Source organism: Triturus cristatus, chromosome 2_1 (assembly GCF_964204655.1).
Source record: "Triturus cristatus chromosome 2_1, aTriCri1.1, whole genome shotgun sequence".
Taxonomy (NCBI): Eukaryota; Metazoa; Chordata; class Amphibia; order Caudata; family Salamandridae; genus Triturus; species Triturus cristatus.
The window spans coordinates 652,082,188-652,102,345 of NC_140581.1; positions in this window are offsets into that span (position 1 = coordinate 652,082,188).

Consider the following 20,158-nt stretch of genomic DNA (forward strand, 5'->3'; position numbering starts at 1 on the left):
TGACGTCATGCGTCGCGCGATCACGTCTTTCTTCTCGCGATCATGCACCGCGAGAACAACTGAAAACAAGATGGCCGCGCCCGCAAGCAACCACATGGGTAAGTTGGCGACCCGCAACCATGCAGAAAATCTCGCGAACATGCCGGAAAAAAACTTCCGCATCTTTGCGATATTTCTGCTTGTTTGCGATAATTTTAAACATTCTCGCGATAATTTGCGAAGGTTAATTCCGCAAATTCCGCCCACCCCTAAAGATGATGTTCACATGTTCTTAGAATGTCCCGAAATCCAGGTATTCTGGAAAGACGTGAGTAATGCACTGTCCAAGATGCTAGATATCAACATTAAGGTAAGCATCCCGATGGTCATCTTTGGATGTATGGACTCCTTAGAAAAGGCTACGGTTAATAATTCTAAGCTGTTCTTCTATGCCATACTATTGGCTCGCAGAGAGATTTGTAAGCAATGGATAGCTGTGCTCCCTCCTAAGTTTTCTGATTGGGTGCTTTCCATTAAATATGTGGCTGGGCTGGATATGAGAGCTTTTAAGAATCACCATTTTTGGTCTCCTGCGTTGGAGTGGTGCGAGCAGCAAACACATTTGAATATCCAATGATTACGCCTGCAAAGCCTCGTCCGGCTAACTCGGCATGTCTCCATTTGATGCTTCCCATTCAGCGCTTAGACGCTTGGGGGAATGCGGTGGAGGGAAAAGCGAGAAGGTGAGGTGGATTGCGATGCTCCCAAAAACCCCGGGCAAAAAAACGATAGAGCCGAGCATCCTCTCCTCCCCTTCCCTGTTTCCGGTTTTTCCAGCACACAAGCACAGAGGGCCACGGCTATGTCCAGTTAGGTGTGCAAATGGAATCTGGTTCTCTTTTCTCGAGGCATATGAGGATATAAAAAAAAAAAAAAAAAAAAAAAAAAAAAGACTGATTTGAATATAGCTCGGTCCAAACTGGGTTGGTGTGATGAGCAAAAGAATGATGGATTTATCTAAGATCCCTGTGACTGGGGGTGAATATTTGCATTGTCCAGCATTCCGTCCATCAGCTGTTTCTTTTGCATATGTCGCCCTAAGTGAGAAGGGTAGGCCCAGACGTGGGTCCCGTGTTCACTACACCACTGGATTCAAGGTAGACTGGCTGATGAAGGGTGATGCCCTGAAACCGGTCCCAGGATGCTTGTTTCCAGTCCAGGGAGGACCTGGCTTGGCAGTTTGGGCTGGACTGTTCCCACAAGGAACAGGATCAAGACTGATTTGCTTATAGCTAGGTCCAAACTGGGGTGGTGTGGTGAGCAAAAGAATGATGGATTTAACCCAGATCCCTTAGACGGGGAGTGAATGTTTGCATTGTCCAGCATTCCGTCCATCAATTGTTTCTTTTGCATATGTCCCCCTACGTGGTAAGGGTATGCCCAGACGAGGGTCCCGTGCTCACTACACCACTGGATTCAGGCTAGCCTGGCTGATGAAGGGTGATGGCCTGAAACCGGTCCCAGGATGCTTGTTTTCGTTCCACGGAGGACCTGGCTTTGCGATTCGGGCTGAACTGTTCCCACAAGGAACAGGGTCAAGACGGATTTGAATATAGCTGGGTCCAAACTGGGGTGGTGTAGTGAGCAAAAGAATGATGGATTTATCCCAGATCCCAGTGACTGGGTGTGAAAATTTGCATTGTCTATCATTCCGCCCATCAATTGTTTCTTTTGCATATGTCGCCCTAAGTGAGAAGGTTTTGCCCAGACGTCGGTCCCGTGTTCCCTATACCACTGGATTCAAGCTAGCCTGGCTGATGAAGGGTGATGCCCTGAAACCGGTTTCAGGATGCTTGTTTCCGGTCCATGGAGGACCTGGCTTGTCAGTTCTGGCTGGACTGTTCCCACAAGGAACAGGGTCAAGACTGATTTGCATATAGCTGGGTCCAAACTGGGGTGGTGTTGTGAGCAAAAGAATGATGGATTTAACCCAGATCCCTGTGACTGGGGGTGAATGTTTGCATTGTCCAGCATTCCGTCCATCAATTGTTTCTTTTGCATATGTCACCCTAATTGGGAAGGGTATGTCCAGACCTGGGTCCCGTGCTCACTACACCACTGGATTCAAGCAAGCCTGGCTGATGAAGGGTGATGCCCTGAAACTGACCCCAGGATGCTTGTTTCTGGACCAGGGAGGCCCTGGCTTGGCAATTCGGGATGGACTGTTCCCACATGAAACATGGTCAAGACTGATTTTAATATAGCTGGGTCCAAACTGGGGTGGTGTGGTGAGCAAAAGAATAATGGATTTAACCCAGATCCCTGTGACTGGGGGAGAATATTTGCATTTTCCAGCATTCCATCCATCAATTGTTTCTTTTGCATATGTCACTCTAAGTGGAAAGTGTATGCCCACAAGTGGGTCCCGTGTTCATTACACAACTGGGTTCAAGCTAGCCTGGCTGATGAAGGGTGATGACCTGAAACCGGTCCCAGGATGCTTGTTTCTGGTCCAGGGAGGACCTGACTTGGCAGTTCATGTTGGTCTGTTCCCACAAGGAACAGGGTCAAGACTGATTTGCATATCACTGGGTCCAAACTGGGTTGGTATGGTGAGCAAAAGAATGATGGATTTAACCTAGATCCCTGTGACTGGGGGTGAATGTTTCCATTGTCCAGCTTTCCGTCCATCAATTGTTTCTTTTGCATATGTCACCTTAAGTGGGCAGGGTATGCCCAGACGTGGGCCCCGTGCTCACTACACCACTGGATTCAAGCTAGCCTGGCTGATGAAGGGTGATGCCCTGAAACCGGTCCCAGGGTGCTTGTTTCTGGTCCAGGGAGGAACTGGATTAGCAGTTTGGGCTGGACTGTTCCCACAAGGGAAAGGGTCAAGACTGATTTGCATATAGCTGGGTCCAAACTGGGGTGGTTTGGTCAGCAAAAGAATGATGGATTTAACACAGATCACTGTGACTGGGGGTGAATAGTTGCATTGTCCAGCATTCCGTCCATCAATTGTTTCTTTTGCATATGTTGCCCTAAGTGAGAAGGGAATGCCCAGACCTGGGTCCAGTGCTCACTAAACCACTGGATTCAAGCTTGCCTGGCTGATGAAGGGTAATGCCCTGAAACGGGTCAGAGGATTCTTGTTTCCGGTCCAGGGAGGACCTGGCTTGGCAATTATTGCTGGACTGTTCTCACAAGGAACAGGGTCAAAACTGATTTGAATATAGCTGGGTCCAAACTGGGGTGGTGTTGTGAGCAAAAGAATGATGGATTTAACCCAGATCCCTGTGACTAGGGGGGAAGGTTTGCATTGTCCAGCATTCTGTCCATCAATTGTTTCTTTTGCATATGTCGCCCTAAGTGGGAAGGGCTTGCCCAGACGTGGGTCCAGTGCTCACTACACCACTGGATTCAAGCTAGCCTGGCTGATGAAGGGTGATGCCCTGAAACCGTTCCCAGGATGCTTGTTTCAGGTCCAGGGAGGACTTGGCTTGGCAATTTGGGCTGGACTGTTCCCACAAGGAACACGGTCAAGACTGATTTGAATATAGCTGAGTCCAAAGTGGGGTGGTGTGGTGAGCAAAAGAATGATGGATTTAACCCAGATCCCTGTGACTGGGGCTGAATATTTGCATTGTCCAGCATTCCATCCATCAATTGTTTATTTTGCATATGTCACCCTAAGTGGGAAGGGTAGGCCCAGACGTGGGTCCCATGTTCACTACACCACTGGATTCAAGCTAGACTGGCTGATGAAGGGTGATGCCCTGAAACCGGTCCTAGGATGCTTGTTTCCAGTCCAGGGAGGACCTGGCTTGGCAGTTTGTGCAGGAGTGTTCCCACAAGGAACAGGGTCAAGACTGATTTGCATATAGCTGGGTCCAAACTTGGGTGGTGTGGTGAGCAAAAGAATGATGGATTTAACCCAGATCCCTTTGACTGGGGGTGAATGTTTGCATTGTCCAGCATTCCGTCCATCAATTGTTTCTTTTGCATATGTTGGGAAGGGTATGTCCAGACGTGGGTCTCGTGCTCAATACACCACTGGATTCAGGCTAGCCTGGCTGATGAAGGGTGATGCCCTGAAACCGGTCCCAGGATGTTTGTTTTCGGTCCACGGAGGACCTGGCTTGGCGATTTGGGCTGGACTGTTCCCACAAGGAACAGGGTCAAGATTGATTTGAATATAGCTGAGTCCAAAGTGGGGTGGTGTGGTGAGCAAAAGAATGATGGATTTAACCCAGATCCCTGTGACTGGGGGTGAATATTTGCATTGTCCAGCATTCCGTCTATCAATTGTTTATTTTGCATATGTCACCCTAAGTGGGAAGGGTAGGCCCAGACGTGGGTCCTGTGTTCACTACACCACTGGATTCAAGCTAGCATGGCTGATGAAGGGTGATGCCCTGAAACTGGTCCCAGGATGCTTGTTTCTGGTCCAGGTAGTATCTGGCTGGTCAGTTTGGGTTGGACTGTTCCCACAATGAACAGGGTCAAGACTGATTTGCATATACCTGGGTCCAAAGTGGGGTGGTGTGGTGAGCAAAAGAATGATGGATTTAACCCAGATCCCTGTGACTGGGGGTGAATATTTGCATTGTCCAGCTTTCCGTCTATCAATTGTTTCTTTTACAAGTGTCGCCCTAAGTGGAAAGGGTATGCCCAGACATGGTTCCCGTGCTCACTACACCACTGGATTCAAGCGAGCCTGGCTGATGAAGCATGATGCCCTGAAACCGGTCCCAGGATGCTTGTTTCCGGTCCAGGGAGGACCTGGCTTGGCAATTCGGGCTGGACTGTTCTCACAAGGAACACTGTCAAAACTTATTTGAATATAGCTGTGTCCAAATTTGGGTGGTGTGGAGAGCAAAAGAATGATGGATTTAACCCAGATCCTTGTGACTGGGGGTGAATATTTACAATGTCCAGCATTCAGTCCATCATTTGTTTCTTTTGCATATGTCGCCCTAAGTGGGAAGGGTATGCCCAAACGTGGGTACCGTGTTTACTACACCACTGGATTCAAGCTAGCCTGACTGATGAAGGGTGTTGCCCTGAAACCGGTACGAGGATGCTTGTTTCCTGTCCAGGGAGGACCTGGCTTGGCAGTTGGGGCTGGACTGATCCCACAAGGAACAGGGTCAAGACTGATTTGCAGATAGCTGAGTCCAAACTGGGGTCGTGTGGTCAGCAAAAGAATGATGGATTGAACCCAGATCCCTGTGACTGGGGGTGAATAGTTGCATTGTCCAGCATTCCGTCCATCAATTGTTTCTTTTGCATATGTCGCCCTAAGTGGGAAGGGAATGCCCAGACCTGGGTCCAGTGCTCACTAAACCACTGGATTCAAGCTAGCCTGGCTGATGAAGGGTAATGCCATGAAACGGGTCAGAGGATGCTTGTTTCCGGTCGAGGGAGGACCTGGCTCGGCAATTATTGCTAGACTGTTCTCACAAGGAACAGGGTCAAAACTGATTTGAATATAGCTGGGTCCAAACTGGGGTGGTGTTGTGAGCAAAAGAATGATGGATTTAACCCAGATCCCTGTGACTAGGGGTGAATGTTTGCATTGTCCAGCATTCTGTCCATCAATTATTTCTTTTGCATATGTCGCCCTAAGTGGGAAGGGTTTGCCCAGACGTGGGTCCAGTGCTCACTACACCACTGGATTCAAGCTAGCCTCTCTGATGAAGGGTGATGCCCTGAAACCGTTCCTAGGATGCTTGTTTCAGGTCCAGGGAGGACTTGGCTTGGCAATTTGGGCTGGACTGTTCCCACAAGGAACACGGTCAAGACTGATTTGAATATAGCTGAGTCCAAAGTGGGGTGGTGTGGTGAGCAAAAGAATGATGGATTTAACCCAGATCCCAGTGACTGGGGGTGAATATTTGCATTGTCCAGCATTCCGTCCATCAATTGTTTATTTTGCATATGTCACCCTAAGTGGGAAGGGTAGGCCCAGACGTGGGTCCCGTGTTCACTACACCACTGGATTCAAGCTAGACTGGCTGATGAAGGGTGACGCCCTGAAACCGGTCTTAGGATGCTTGTTTCCAGTCCAGGGAGGACCTGGCTTGGCAGTTCGCGCAGGACTGTTCCCACAAGGAACAGGGTCAAGACTGATTTGCATATAGCTGGGTCCAAACTGGGGTGGTGTGGTGAGCAAAAGAATGATGGATTTAACCCAGATCCTTGTGACTGGGGATGAATTGAATATATGCATTGTCTATCCTTCCGTCCATCAATTGTTTCTTTTGCACATGTCGCCCTAAGTGGGAAAAGTATGCCCAGGCGTGAGTCCCGTGTTCACTACACCACTGGATTCAAGCTAGCCTGGCTGATGAAGGTTGATGCCCTGAAACCGGTCCCAGGATGCTTGTTTCCGGTCCAGGGAGGACCTGGCTTGGCAATTATTGCTGGACTGTTCTCACAAGGAACAGGGTCAAAACTGATTTGAATATAGGTGGGTCCAAACTGGGGTGGTAAGTGAGCAAAAGAATGATGGATTTAACCCAGATCCCTCTGACTGGGGGTGAATGTTTGCATTGTCCAGCATTCCATCCATCAATTGTTTCTCTTACATATGTCGCCCTAAGTGGGAAGGGTATACCCAGACATGGGTCCCGTGCTCCCTTCACCACTGGATTCAAGCTAGCCTGGCTGTTGAAGGGTGGTGCCCTGAAACTGGTCCCAGGATGCTTGTTTCTGGTCCAGGGAGGACCTGGCTTCGCAGTTCGGGCTGGACTGTTCCCACAAGGAACAGGGTCAAGACTGATTTGCATATACCTGGGTCCAAACTTGGGTGGTGTGCTGAGCAAAAGAATGATGGATTTAACCCTGATCTCTGTGACTGGGGGTGAATGTTTGCATTGTCCAGCATTCCGTCCATCAATTGTTTCTTTTGCATATGTTGCCCTAAGTGGGAAGGGTATGCCCAGACGTGGGTCCCGTGCTCAATACACCACTGGATTCAGGCTAGCCTGGCTGATGAAGGGTGATGCCCTGAAACCGGTCCCAGGATGCTTGTTTTCGGTCCACGGAGGACCTGGTTGGCGATTTGGGCCGGACTGTTCCCACAAGGAACAGGGTCAATACTGATTTGAATATAGCTGAGTCCAAACTGGGGTGGTGTGGTGAACAAAAGAATGATGGATTTAACCCAGATACCTGTGACTGGGGGTGAATGTTTGCATTGTCCAGCATTCTGTCCATCAATTGTTTCTTTTGCATATGTTGCCCTAAGTGGGAAGGGTTTGCCCAGACGTGGGTCCCGTGCTCAATACACCACTTGATTCAAGCTAGCCTGGCTGATGAAGGGTGATGGCCTGAAACCGGTCCCAGGATGCTTGTTTCCGGTCCAGGGAGAACTTGGCTTGGCAATTTGGGCTTTGCTGTTCCCACAAGGAACATGGTCAAGACTGATTTGAATATAGCTCGGTCCAAACTGGGGTGGTGTGATGAGCAAAAGAATGATGGATTTATCCCTGTGACTGGGGGTGAATATTTGCATTGTCCAGCATTCCGTCCATCAACTGTTTCTTTTGCATATGTCGCCCTAAGTGGGAAGGGTTTGCCCAGACGTGGGTCCAGTGCTCACTACACCACTGGATTCAAGCTAGCCTGGCTGATGAAGGGTGATGCACTGAAACCATTCCCAGGATGCTTGTTTCAGGTCCAGGGAGGACTTGGCTTGGCAATTTGGGCTGGACTGTTCCCACAAGGAACACGTCAAGACTGATTTAAATATAGCTGAGTCCAAAGTGGGGTGGTGTGGTGAACAAAAGAATGATGGATTGAACCCAGATCCCTGTGACTGGGGGTGAATATTTGCATTGTCCAGCATTCCGTCTATCAATTGTTTATTTTGCATATGTCACCCTAAGTGGGAAGGGTAGGCCCAGACGTGGGTCCCGTGTCACTACATCACTGGATTCAAGCTAGCATGGCTGATGAAAGGTGATGCCCTGAAACTGGTCCCAGGATGCTAGTTTCTGGTCCAGGTAGTATCTGGCTGGTCAGGTCGGGTTGGACTGTTCCCACAATGAACAGGGTCAAGACTGATTTGCATATACCTGGGTCCAAACTGGGGTGGTGTGGTGAGCAAAAGAATGATGGATTTAACCCTGATCTCTGTGACTGGGGGTGAATGTTTGCATTATCCAGCATTCCGTCCATCAGTTGTTTCTTTTGCATATGTCACCCTAAGTGTTAAGGGTATGCCCAGACATGGGTCCCGTGCTCACTACACCACTGGATTCAAGCAAGCCTGGCTGATGAAGGGGGATGCCCTGAAACTGGTCCCAGGATGCTTGTTTCCGGTCAAGGGAGGACCTGGCTTGTCAGATCGGGCTGGACTGTTGCCACAAGGAACAGGGTCAAGACTGATTTTCATATAGCTGAGTCGAAACTGGGGTAGTGTGGTGAGCAAAAGAATGTCAGATTTGACCCAGATCCCTGTGACTGGGGTGAATCTTTGCATTGTCCTGCATTATGTCCATCATTTGTTTCTTTTACAAATGTCGCCCTAAGTGAAAAGGGTATGCCCAAACGTGGGTACTGTGTTTACTACACCACTGGATTCAAGCTAGCCTGGCTGATGAAGGGTGTTGCCCTGAAACCGGTCCCAGGATGCTTGTTTCCGGTCCAGGGAGGACCTGGCTTGGCAGTTGGGGCTGGACTGATCCCACAAGGAACAGGGTCAAGACTGATTTGCATATAGCTGAGTCGAAACTGGGGTGGTTTGGTCAGCAAAAGAATGATGGATTTAACACAGATCACTGTGACTGGGGGTGAATAGTTGCATTGTCCAGCATTCCGTCCATCAATTGTTTCTTTTGCATATGTTGCCCTAAGTGAGAAGGGAATGCCCAGACCTGGGTCCAGTGCTCACTAAACCACTGGATTCAAGCTAGCCTGGCTGATGAAGGGTAATGCCCTGAAACGGGTCAGAGGATTCTTGTTTCCGGTCCAGGGAGGACCTGGCTTGGCAATTATTGCTGGACTGTTCTCACAAGGAACAGGGTCAAAACTGATTTGAATATAGCTGGGTCCAAACTGGGGAGGTGTTGTGAGCAAAAGAATGATGGATTTAACCCAGATCCCTGTGACTAGGGGGGAATGTTTGCATTGTCCAGCATTCTGTCAATCAATTGTTTCTTTTGCATATGTCGCCCTAAGTGGGAAGGGTTTGCCCAGACGTGGGTCCAGTGCTCACTACACCACTGGATTCAAGCTAGCCTGGCTGATGAAGGGTGATGCCCTGAAACCGTTCCCAGGATGCTTGTTTCAGGTCCAGGGAGGACTTGGCTTGGCAATTTGGGCTGGACTGTTCCCACAAGGAACACGGTCAAGACTGATTTGAATAAAGCTGAGTCCAAAGTGGGGTGGTGTGGTGAGCAAAAGAATGATGGATTTAACCCAGATCCCAGTGACTGGGGGTGAATATTTGCATTGTCCAGCATTCCGTCCATCAATTGTTTATTTTGCATATGTCACCCTAAGTGGGAAGGGTAGGCCCAGACGTGGGTCCCGTGTTCACTACACCACTGGATTCAAGCTAGACTGGCTGATGAAGGGTGATGCCCTGAAACCGGTCTTAGGATGCTTGTTTCCAGTCCAGGGAGGACCTGGCTTGGCAGTTCGCGCAGGACTGTTCCCACAAGGAACAGGGTCAAGACTGATTTGCATATAGCTGGGTCCAAACTGGGGTGGTGTGGTGAGCAAAAGAATGATGGATTTAACCCAGATCCTTGTGACTGGGGATGAATATATGCATTGTCTATCCTTCCGTCCATCAATTGTTTCTTTTGCACATGTCGCCCTAAGTGGGAAAAGTATGCCCAGGCGTGAGTCCCGTGTTCACTACACCACTGGATTCAAGCTAGCCTTGCTGATGAAGGTTGATGCCCTGAAACCGGTCCCAGGATGCTTGTTTCTGGTCCAGGGAGGACCTGGCTTGGCAATTATTGCTGGACTGTTCTCACAAGGAACAGGGTTAAAACTGATTTGAATATAGGTGGGTCCAAACTGGGGTGGTAAGTGAGCAAAAGAATGATGGATTTAACCCAGATCCCTCTGACTGGGGGTGAATGTTTGCATTGTCCAGCATTCCATCCATCAATTGTTTCTCTTACATATGTCGCCCTAAGTGGTAAGGGTATACCCAGACATGGGTCCCGTGCTCCCTTCACCACTGGATTCAAGCTAGCCTGGCTGTTGAAGGGTGGTGCCCTGAAACTGGTCCCAGGATGCTTGTTTCTGGTCCAGGGAGGACCTGGCTTCGCAGTTCGGGCTGGGCTGTTCCCACAAGGAACAGGGTCAAGACTGATTTGCATATACCTGGGTCCAAACTGGGGTGGTGTGCTGAGCAAAAGAATGATGGATTTAACCCTGATCTCTGTGACTGGGGGTGAATGTTTGCATTGTCCAGCATTCCGTCCATCAATTGTTTCTTTTGCATATGTTGCCCTAAGTGGGAAGGGTATGCCCAGACGTGGGTCCCGTGCTCAATACACCACTGGATTCAGGCTAGCCTGGCTGATGAAGGGTGATGCCCTGAAACCGGTCCCAGGATGCTTGTTTTCGGTCCACGGAGGACCTGGTTGGCGATTTGGGCCGGACTGTTCCCACAAGGAACAGGGTCAAGACTGATTTGAATATAGCTGAGTCCAAACTGGGGTGGTGTGGTGAACAAAAGAATGATGGATTTAACCCAGATACCTGTGACTGGGGGTGAATGTTTGCATTGTCCAGCATTCTGTCCATCAATTGTTTCTTTTGCATATGTTGCCCTAAGTGGGAAGGGTTTGCCCAGACGTGGGTCCCGTGCTCAATACACCACTTGATTCAAGCTAGCCTGGCTGATGAAGGGTGATGGCCTGAAACCGGTCCCAGGATGCTTGTTTCCGGTCCAGGGAGAACTTGGCTTGGCAATTTGGGCTTTGCTGTTCCCACAAGGAACATGGTCAAGACTGATTTGAATATAGCTCGGTCCAAACTGGGGTGGTGTGATGAGCAAAAGAATGATGGATTTATCCCTGTGACTGGGGGTGAATATTTGCATTGTCCAGCATTCCGTCCATCAACTGTTTCTTTTGCATATGTCGCCCTAAGTGGGAAGGGTTTGCCCAGACGTGGGTCCAGTGCTCACTACACCACTGGATTCAAGCTAGCCTGGCTGATGAAGGGTGATGCACTGAAACCATTCCCAGGATGCTTGTTTCAGGTCCAGGGAGGACTTGGCTTGGCAATTTGGGCTGGACTGTTCCCACAAGGAACACGTCAAGACTGATTTAAATATAGCTGAGTCCAAAGTGGGGTGGTGTGGTGAACAAAAGAATGATGGATTGAACCCAGATCCCTGTGACTGGGGGTGAATATTTGCATTGTCCAGCATTCCGTCTATCAATTGTTTATTTTGCATATGTCACCCTAAGTGGGAAGGGTAGGCCCAGACGTGGGTCCCGTGTCACTACATCACTGGATTCAAGCTAGCATGGCTGATGAAAGGTGATGCCCTGAAACTGGTCCCAGGATGCTTGTTTCTGGTCCAGGTAGTATCTGGCTGGTCAGGTCGGGTTGGACTGTTCCTACAATGAACAGGGTCAAGACTGATTTGCATATACCTGGGTCCAAACTGGGGTGGTGTGGTGAGCAAAAGAATGATGGATTTAACCCTGATCTCTGTGACTGGGGGTGAATGTTTGCATTATCCAGCATTCCGTCCATCAGTTGTTTCTTTTGCATATGTCACCCTAAGTGTTAAGGGTATGCCCAGACATGGGTCCCGTGCTCACTACACCACTGGATTCAAGCAAGCCTGGCTGATGAAGGGGGATGCCCTGAAACTGGTCCCAGGATGCTTGTTTCCGGTCAAGGGAGGACCTGGCTTGTCAGATCGGGCTGGACTGTTGCCACAAGGAACAGGGTCAAGACTGATTTTCATATAGCTGAGTCGAAACTGGAGTGGGGTGGTGAGCAAAAGAATGTCAGATTTGACCCAGATCCCTGTGACTGGGGTGAATCTTTGTATTGTCCTGCATTATGTCCATCATTTGTTTCTTTTACAAATGTCGCCCTAAGTGAAAAGGGTATGCCCAAACGTGGGTACTGTGTTTACTACACCACTGGATTCAAGCTAGCCTGGCTGATGAAGGGTGTTGCCCTGAAACTGGTCCCAGGATGCTTGTTTCCGGTCCAGGGAGGACCTGGCTTGGCAGTTGGGGCTGGACTGATCCCACAAGGAACAGGGTCAAGACTGATTTGCATATAGCTGAGTCGAAACTGGGGTGGTTTGGTCAGCAAAAGAATGATGGATTTAACACAGATCACTGTGACTGGGGGTAAATAGTTGCATTGTCCAGCATTCCGTCCATCAATTGTTTCTTTTGCATATGTTGCCCTAAGTGAGAAGGGAATGCCCAGACCTGGGTCCAGTGCTCACTAAACCACTGGATTCAAGCTAGCCTGGCTGATGAAGGGTAATGCCCTGAAACGGTTCAGAGGATTCTTGTTTCCGGTCCAGGGAGGACCTGGCTTGGCAATTATTGCTGGACTGTTCTCACAAGGAACAGGGTCAAAACTGATTTGAATATAGCTGGGTCCAAACTGGGGAGGTGTTGTGAGCAAAAGAATGATGGATTTAACCCAGATCCCTGTGACTAGGGGGGAATGTTTGCATTGTCCAGCATTCTGTCAATCAATTGTTTCTTTTGCATATGTCACCCTAAGTGGGAAGGGTTTGCCCAGACGTGGGTCCAGTGCTCACTACACTACTGGATTCAAGCTAGCCTGGCTGATGAAGGGTGATGCCCTGAAACCGTTCCCAGGATGCTTGTTTAAGGTCCAGGGAGGACTTGGCTTGGCAATTTGGGCTGGACTGTTCCCACAAGGAACACGGTCAAGACTGATTTGAATAAAGCTGAGTCGAAAGTGGGGTGGTGTGGTGAGCAAAAGAATGATGGATTTAACCCAGATCCCTGTGACTGGGGCTGAATATTTGCATTGTCCAGCATTCCGTCCATCAATTGTTTATTTTGCATATGTCACCCTAAGTGGGAAGGGTAGGCCCAGACGTGGGTCCGATGTTCACTACACCACTGGATTCAAGCTAGACTGGCTGATGAAGGGTGATGCCCTGAAACCGGTCCTAGGATGCTTGTTTCCAGTCCAGGGAGGACCTGGCTTGGCAGTTCGCGCAGGACTGTTCCCACAAGGAACAGGGTCAAGACTGATTTGCATATAGCTGGGTCCACACTTGGGTGGTGTGGTGAGCAAAAGAACGATGGACTTAACCCAGATCCCTTTGACTGGGGGTGAATGTTTGCATTGTCCAGCATTCCGTCCATCAATTGTTTCTTTTGCATATGTTGCCCTAAGTGGGAAGGGTATGCCCAGACGTGGGTCCCGTGCTCAATACACCACTGGATTCAGGCTAGCCTGGCTGATGAAGGGTGATGCCCTGAAACCGGTCCCAGGATGCTTGTTTTCGGTCCACGGAGGACCTGGCTTGGCGATTTGGGCTGGACTGTTCCCACAAGGAACAGGGTCAAGACTGATTTGAATATAGCTGGGTCCAAACTGGGGTGGTGTGGTGAGCAAAAGAATGATGGATTTAACTCAGATCCTTGTGACTGGGGATGAATATTTGCATTGTCTATCATTCCGTCCATCAATTGTTTCTTTTGCACATGTCGCCCTAATGGGAAGGGTATGCCCAGACGTGGGTCCCGTGTTCACTACACCACTGGATTCAAGCTAGCCTGGCTGATGAAGGTTGATGCCCTGAAACCGGTCCCAGGATGCTTGTTTCCGGTCTAGGTAGTACCTGGCTCGTCAGTTCGGGCTGGACTGTTCCCACAATGAAAAGGGTCAAGACTGATTTGCATATAGCTGGGTCCAAACTGGGGTGGTGAGTGAGAAAAAGAATGATGGATTTAACCCAGATCTCTGTGACTGGGGGTGAATGTTTGCATTGTCCAGCATTCCGTCCATCAATTGTTTCTTTTACTAATGTCGCCCTAAGTGGAAAGGGTATGCCCAGACATGGGTCCCGTGCTTGCTACACCACTGGATTCAAGCTAGCCTGGCTGATGAAGGGTGATGGCCTGAAACCGGTCCCAGGATGCTTGTTTTCGTTCCACGGAGGACCTGGCTTTGCGATTCGGGCTGAACTGTTCCCACAAGGAACAGGGTCAAGACGGATTTGAATATAGCTGGGTCCAAACTGGGGTGGTGTAGTGAGCAAAAGAATGATGGATTTAACCCAGATCCCAGTGACTGGGTGTGAAAATTTGCATTGTCTATCATTCCGCCCATCAATTGTTTCTTTTGCATATGTCGCCCTAAGTGAGAAGGGTAGGCCCAGACGTGGGTCCCGTGTTCACTACACCACTGGATTAAAGCTAGACTGGCTGATGAAAGGTGATGCCCTGAAACCGGTCCCAGGATGCTTGTTTCCAGTCCAGGGAGGACCTGGCTTGGCAGTTCGCGCAGGACTGTTCCCACAAGGAACAGGGTCAAGACTGATTTGCATATAGCTGGGTCCAAACTGGGGTGGTGTGGTGAGCAAAAGAATGATGGATTTAACTCAGATCCTTGTGACTGGGGATGAATATTTGAATTGTCTATCATTCCGTCCATCAATTGTTTCTTTTGCACATGTCGCCCTAATGGGAAGGGTATGCCCAGACGTGGGTCCCGTGTTCACTACACCACTGGATTCAAGCTAGCCTGGCTGATGAAGGTTGATGCCCTGAAACCGGTCCCAGGATGCTTGTTTCCAGTCCAGGGAGGACCTGGCTTGGCAGTTCGCGCAGGACTGTTCCCACAAGGAACAGGGTCAAGACTGATTTGCATATAGCTGGGTCCAAACTGGGGTGGTGAGTGAGAAAAAGAATAATGGATTTAACCCAGATCTCTGTGACTGGGGTTGAATGTTTGCATTGTCCAGCATTCCGTCCATCAATTGTTTCTTTTACTAATGTCGCCCTAAGTGGAAAGGGTATGCCCAGACATGGGTCCCGTGCTTGCTACACCACTGGATTCAAGCGAGCCTGTCTGATGAAGCGTGATGCCCTGAAACCATTCCCAGGATGCTTGCTTCCGGTCCAGGGAGGATCTGGCTTGGCAATTCAGGCTGGGCTGTTCCCACAAGGAACATGGTCAAGACTGATTTGAATAAAGCTCGGTCCAAACTGGGGTGGTGTGATGAGCAAAAGAATGATGGATTTATCTAAGATCCCTGTGACTGGGGGTGAATATTTGCATTGTCCAGCATTCCGTCCATCAACTGTTTCTTTTGCATATGTCGCCCTACGTGAGAAGGGTAGGCCCAGACGTGGGTCCCGTGTTCACTACACCACTGGATTCAAGCTAGACTGGCTGATGAAGGGTGATGCCCTGAAACCGGTCCCAGGATGCTTGTTTCCAGTCCAGGGAGGACCTGGCTTGGCAGTTTGGGCTGGACTGTTCCCACAAGGAACAGGATCAAGACTGATTTGCTTATAGCTGGCTCCAAACTGGGGTGGTGTGGTGAGCAAAAGAATGATGGATTTAACCCAGATCCCTTTGACGGGGAGTGAATGTTTGCATTGTCCAGCATTCCGTCCATCAATTGTTTCTTTTGCATATGTCGCCCTACGTGGTAAGGGTATGCCCAGACGAGGGTCCCGTGCTCACTACACCACTGGATTCAGGCTAGCCTGGCTGATGAAGGGTGATGGCCTGAAACCGGTCCCAGGATGCTTGTTTTCTTTCCACGGAGGACCTGGCTTTGCGATTCGGGCTGAACTGTTCCCACAAGGAACAGGGTCAAGACGGATTTGAATATAGCTGGGTCCAAACTGGGGTGGTGTAGTGAGCAAAAGAATGATGGATTTAACCCAGATCCCAGTGACTGGGTGTGAAACTTTGCATTGTCTATCATTCCGCCCATCAATTGTTTCTTTTGCATATGTCGCCCTAAGTGAGAAGGTTTTGCCCAGACGTCGGTCCCGTGTTTCCTATACCACTGGATTCAAGCTAGCCTGGCTGATGAAGGGTGATGCCCTGAAACCGGTTTCAGGATGCTTGTTTCCGGTCCAGGGAGGACCTGGCTTGTCAGTTCTGGCTGGACTGTTCCCACAAGGAACAGGGTCAAGACTGATTTGCATATAGCTGGGTCCAAACTGGGGTGGTGTTGTGAGCAAAAGAATGATGGATTTAACCCAGATCCCTGTGACTGGGGGTGAATGTTTGCATTGTCCAGCATTCCGTCCATCAATTGTTTCTTTTGCATATGTCGCCCTAATTGGGAAGGGTATGTCCAGACCTGGGTCCCGTGCTCACTACACCACTGGATTCAAGCAAGCCTGGCTGATGAAGGGTGATGCCCTGAAACTGACCCCAGGATGCTTGTTTCTGGACCAGGGAGGACCTGGCTTGGCAATTCGGGATGGACTGTTCCCACATGAAACATGGTCAAGACTGATTTTAATATAGCTGTGTCCAAACTGGGGTGGTGTGGTGAGCAAAATAATAATGCATTTAACCCAGATCCCTGTGACTGGGGGAGAATATTTGCATTTTCCAGCATTCCGTCCATCAATTGTTTCTTTTGCATATGTCACTCTAAGTGGAAAGGGTATGCCCACAAGTGGGTCCCGTGTTCATTACACAACTGGGTTCAAGCTAGCCTGGCTGATGAAGGGTGATGCCATGAAACCGGTCCCAGGATGCTTGTTTCTGGTCCAGGGAAGACCTGGCTTGGCAGTTCGTGTTGGTCTGTTCCCACAAGGAACAGGGTCAAGACTGATTTGCATATCACTGGGTCCAAACTGGGTTGGTATGGTGAGCAAAAGAATGATGGATTTAACCTAGATCCCTGTGACTGGGGGTGAATGTTTCCATTGTCCAGCTTTCCGTCCATCAATTGTTTCTTTTGCATATGTCACCTTAAGTGGGCAGGGTATGCCCAGACGTGGGCCCCGTGCTCACTACACCACTGGATTCAAGCTAGCCTGGCTGATGAAGGGTGATGCCCTGAAACCGGTCCCAGGGTGCTTGTTTCTGGTCCAGGGAGGAACTGGATTAGCAGTTTGGGCTGGACTGTTCCCACAAGGGAAAGGGTCAAGACTGATTTGCATATTGCTGGGTCCAAACTGGGGTGTTGTGGTGAGCAAAAGAATGATTGATTTAACCCAGATCCCTGTGACTGGGGGTGAATGTTTGCATTGTCCAGCATTCAGTACATCGATTGTTTCTTTTACATATGTCGCCCTAAGAGGGAAGGGTATGTCCAGACCTGGGTCCCGTGCTCACTACACCACTGGATTCAAGCAAGCCTGGCTGATGAAGAGTAATGCCCTGAAACTGACCCCAGGATGCTTGTTTCTGGTCCCGGGAGAACCTGGCTTGGCAATTCGGGATGGACTGTTCCCACAAGAAACATGGTCAAGACTGATTTAAATATAGCTGGGTCCAAACTGGGGTGGTGCGGTGATCAAAAGAATAATGGATTTAACCCAGATCCCTGTGACTGGGGGAGAATATTTGCATTGTCCAGCATTCCGTCCATCAATTGTTTCTTTTGCATATGTCTCTCTAAGTGGAAAGGGTATGCCCAGACGTGGGTCTCGTGTTCACTACACAACTGGGTTCAAGCTAGCCTGGCTGATGAAGGGTGATGCCCTGAAACCGGTCCCAAGATGCTTGTTTCTTCCAGGGAGGACCTGGCTTGGCAGTTCGTGCTTGACTGTTCCCACAAGGAACAGGGTCAAGACGGATTTGCATATCACTGGGTCCAAACTGGGTTGGGATGGTGAGAAAAAGAATGATGGATTTAACCTAGATCCCTGTGACTGGGGTTGAACGATTCCTTTGTCCAGCTTTCCATCCATCAATTGTTTCTTTTGCATATGTCGCCCTAAGTGGGCAGGCTATGCCCAGACGTGGGTCCCGTGCTCGCTACACCACTGGATTCAAGCTAGCCTGGCTGATGAAGGGTGATGCCCTGAAACCCGTCCCTGGGTGCTTGTTTCTGGTCCAGGGAGTACCTGGCTTAGCAGTTTGGGCTGGACTGTTCCCACAAGGGACAGGGTCAAGACTGATTTGCATATAGCTGGGTCCAAACTGGGGTGTTGTGGTGAGCAAAAGAATGATTGATTTAACCCAGATCCCTGTGACTGGGGGTGAATGTTTCCTTTGTCCAGCTTTCCGTCCATCAATTGTTTCTTTTGCATATGTCGCCCTAAGTGGGCAGGCTATGCCCAGACGTGGGTCCCGTGTTCACTACACCACTGGATTCAAGCTAGCCTGGCTCATGAATGGTGATGCCTTGAAACCAGTCCCAGAATGCTTGTTTCCGGTCCAGGGAGGACCTGGCGTGGCATTTCGGGCTGGACTGTTCCCACAAGGAACAGGGTCAAGAAGACTGATTTGCATATAGCTGGGTCCAAACTGGGGTGGTGTGGTGAGCAAAATAATGATGGCTTTAACCCACATCCCTGTGACTGGGGGTGAATGTTTCCAAATGTCCAGCATTCCGTCCATCAATTGTTTCTTTTGAACAGATTGTTGCAGCAGGGGTCAGCGCTGTTGTTGTTGCTGTGGTGGTGGTGGTGGAGACAATGGGCACCTGGGACGTGGTGGGCCCTGGCAGTCGGGATGGGCCAGGTTCTTGCTCCTCATCCGAGAAACGTACGGAGTCTTCATCCGAGAGTTCATGTTCCCGGGGGGAGACTGACTCTGCAGGTTGTTATTGTCTTCTGCAGCACTTGCTTGTGGATCTCCTGTTGGACAGAGGTGTGATGATTATTGAAGTGCACTCCACAAGCTTGGTGCTAGACGTTTGGATGTTACATGTGATGCACCACACAATTTACATTGAATTCACTTTATATGGCTACAAGGTACTGAGAATCATGACATGATGTGGAAGTACATACAATACTTATCCATGGTGTGACATGTAAAGAAAAACTATGTGACACGTACAGAGTGTGTGATTACAAGGACATGTCGTCATCTTATGACTTGTGGCACATCAGCTTTATGGGATTCGTCTTTTAGGTTTGCTCTGCATGGAAGATGTTTCATCTGAGCAAGAACTAGCCATTGTAATGTTATGCATACCTTTTTCATATCATGTACTTTACTTTCTTTTTCCGATTGACCATGAATGTTTTGTGTTCATATGGGCCTTCATGCTCTGACACCATGGCACTTACTCATAGCATTCAGTTCTGTGCATGATTGGGCCCTGAATTTCTTCAACATGTGACTTGGCGAGTCAAAGTTTAATTTCAGTGACAGTTACGTATGCTTAGCTGTCTGCACACTGGATGTGGCTTTTCGATCTATGCCAAGTTGGATGACATGTGAGGCCTGGTGTGGTCATATAGCTCCATTCTTTTTGAGAGGAATGGCAGGGTGCATGCACTGTTTACCTACCTGTTCTATGACACAATGGAGGGAAATTGCTGCCACGTGGTTATGAGTGGGAGGGGTGTACCTTCCTGCTGGGCTGTGGGACAAGGATGCCTGGTGGGAGTTGTAGTGCTGGCTTCCCACACAATAACACCCCTCCCTGTTTAGATGGCTACCTCCCTGTGAAGTGGAGCAGAGGGAGGGAATAGGTTACACATGACTCTTGGATGGGAGAGTGCTCCATCCTGCTCAGGGGTGGGACAAGAGAGCAGCAGATGGCTACCTACCTGTGGGTTTGAAGAGAGGGACAAGGGGGCCTGGTGGGAGTTGTAGTGATGGCTTCCCAACCACAAACGCCCCTCCCTGTTATGATGGCTACGTCCCTGTGAAGTGGAGCAGAGGAAGGGAATAGTTTACACATGGCTCTTGGATGGGGGAGTGTTCCATCCTGCTCAGGGGTGGGACAAGAGAGCATACGATGGCTACCTACCTGTGGGTTTGAAGAGAGCAATGCAATAGCTGCCATATGGTTGTAGGTGGGAGGAGTGTTCCATCCTGCTCAGCTGTGGGACAAGGGGACTGGCCTCCCGCCCAGAAACATCCCTCCCTGTTAAGATGGCTACCTACCTGTAAGTTTGGAGAGCAATGTAATAGCTTCCACATGGTTTTGGGTGTGGGGAGTGTTCCCTCCTGCTCAGCTGTGGGACAAGGGGCCTGGTGGGAGCTGGAGTGCTGGTTTCCCACCCCCAAACACCCATCCCTGTTA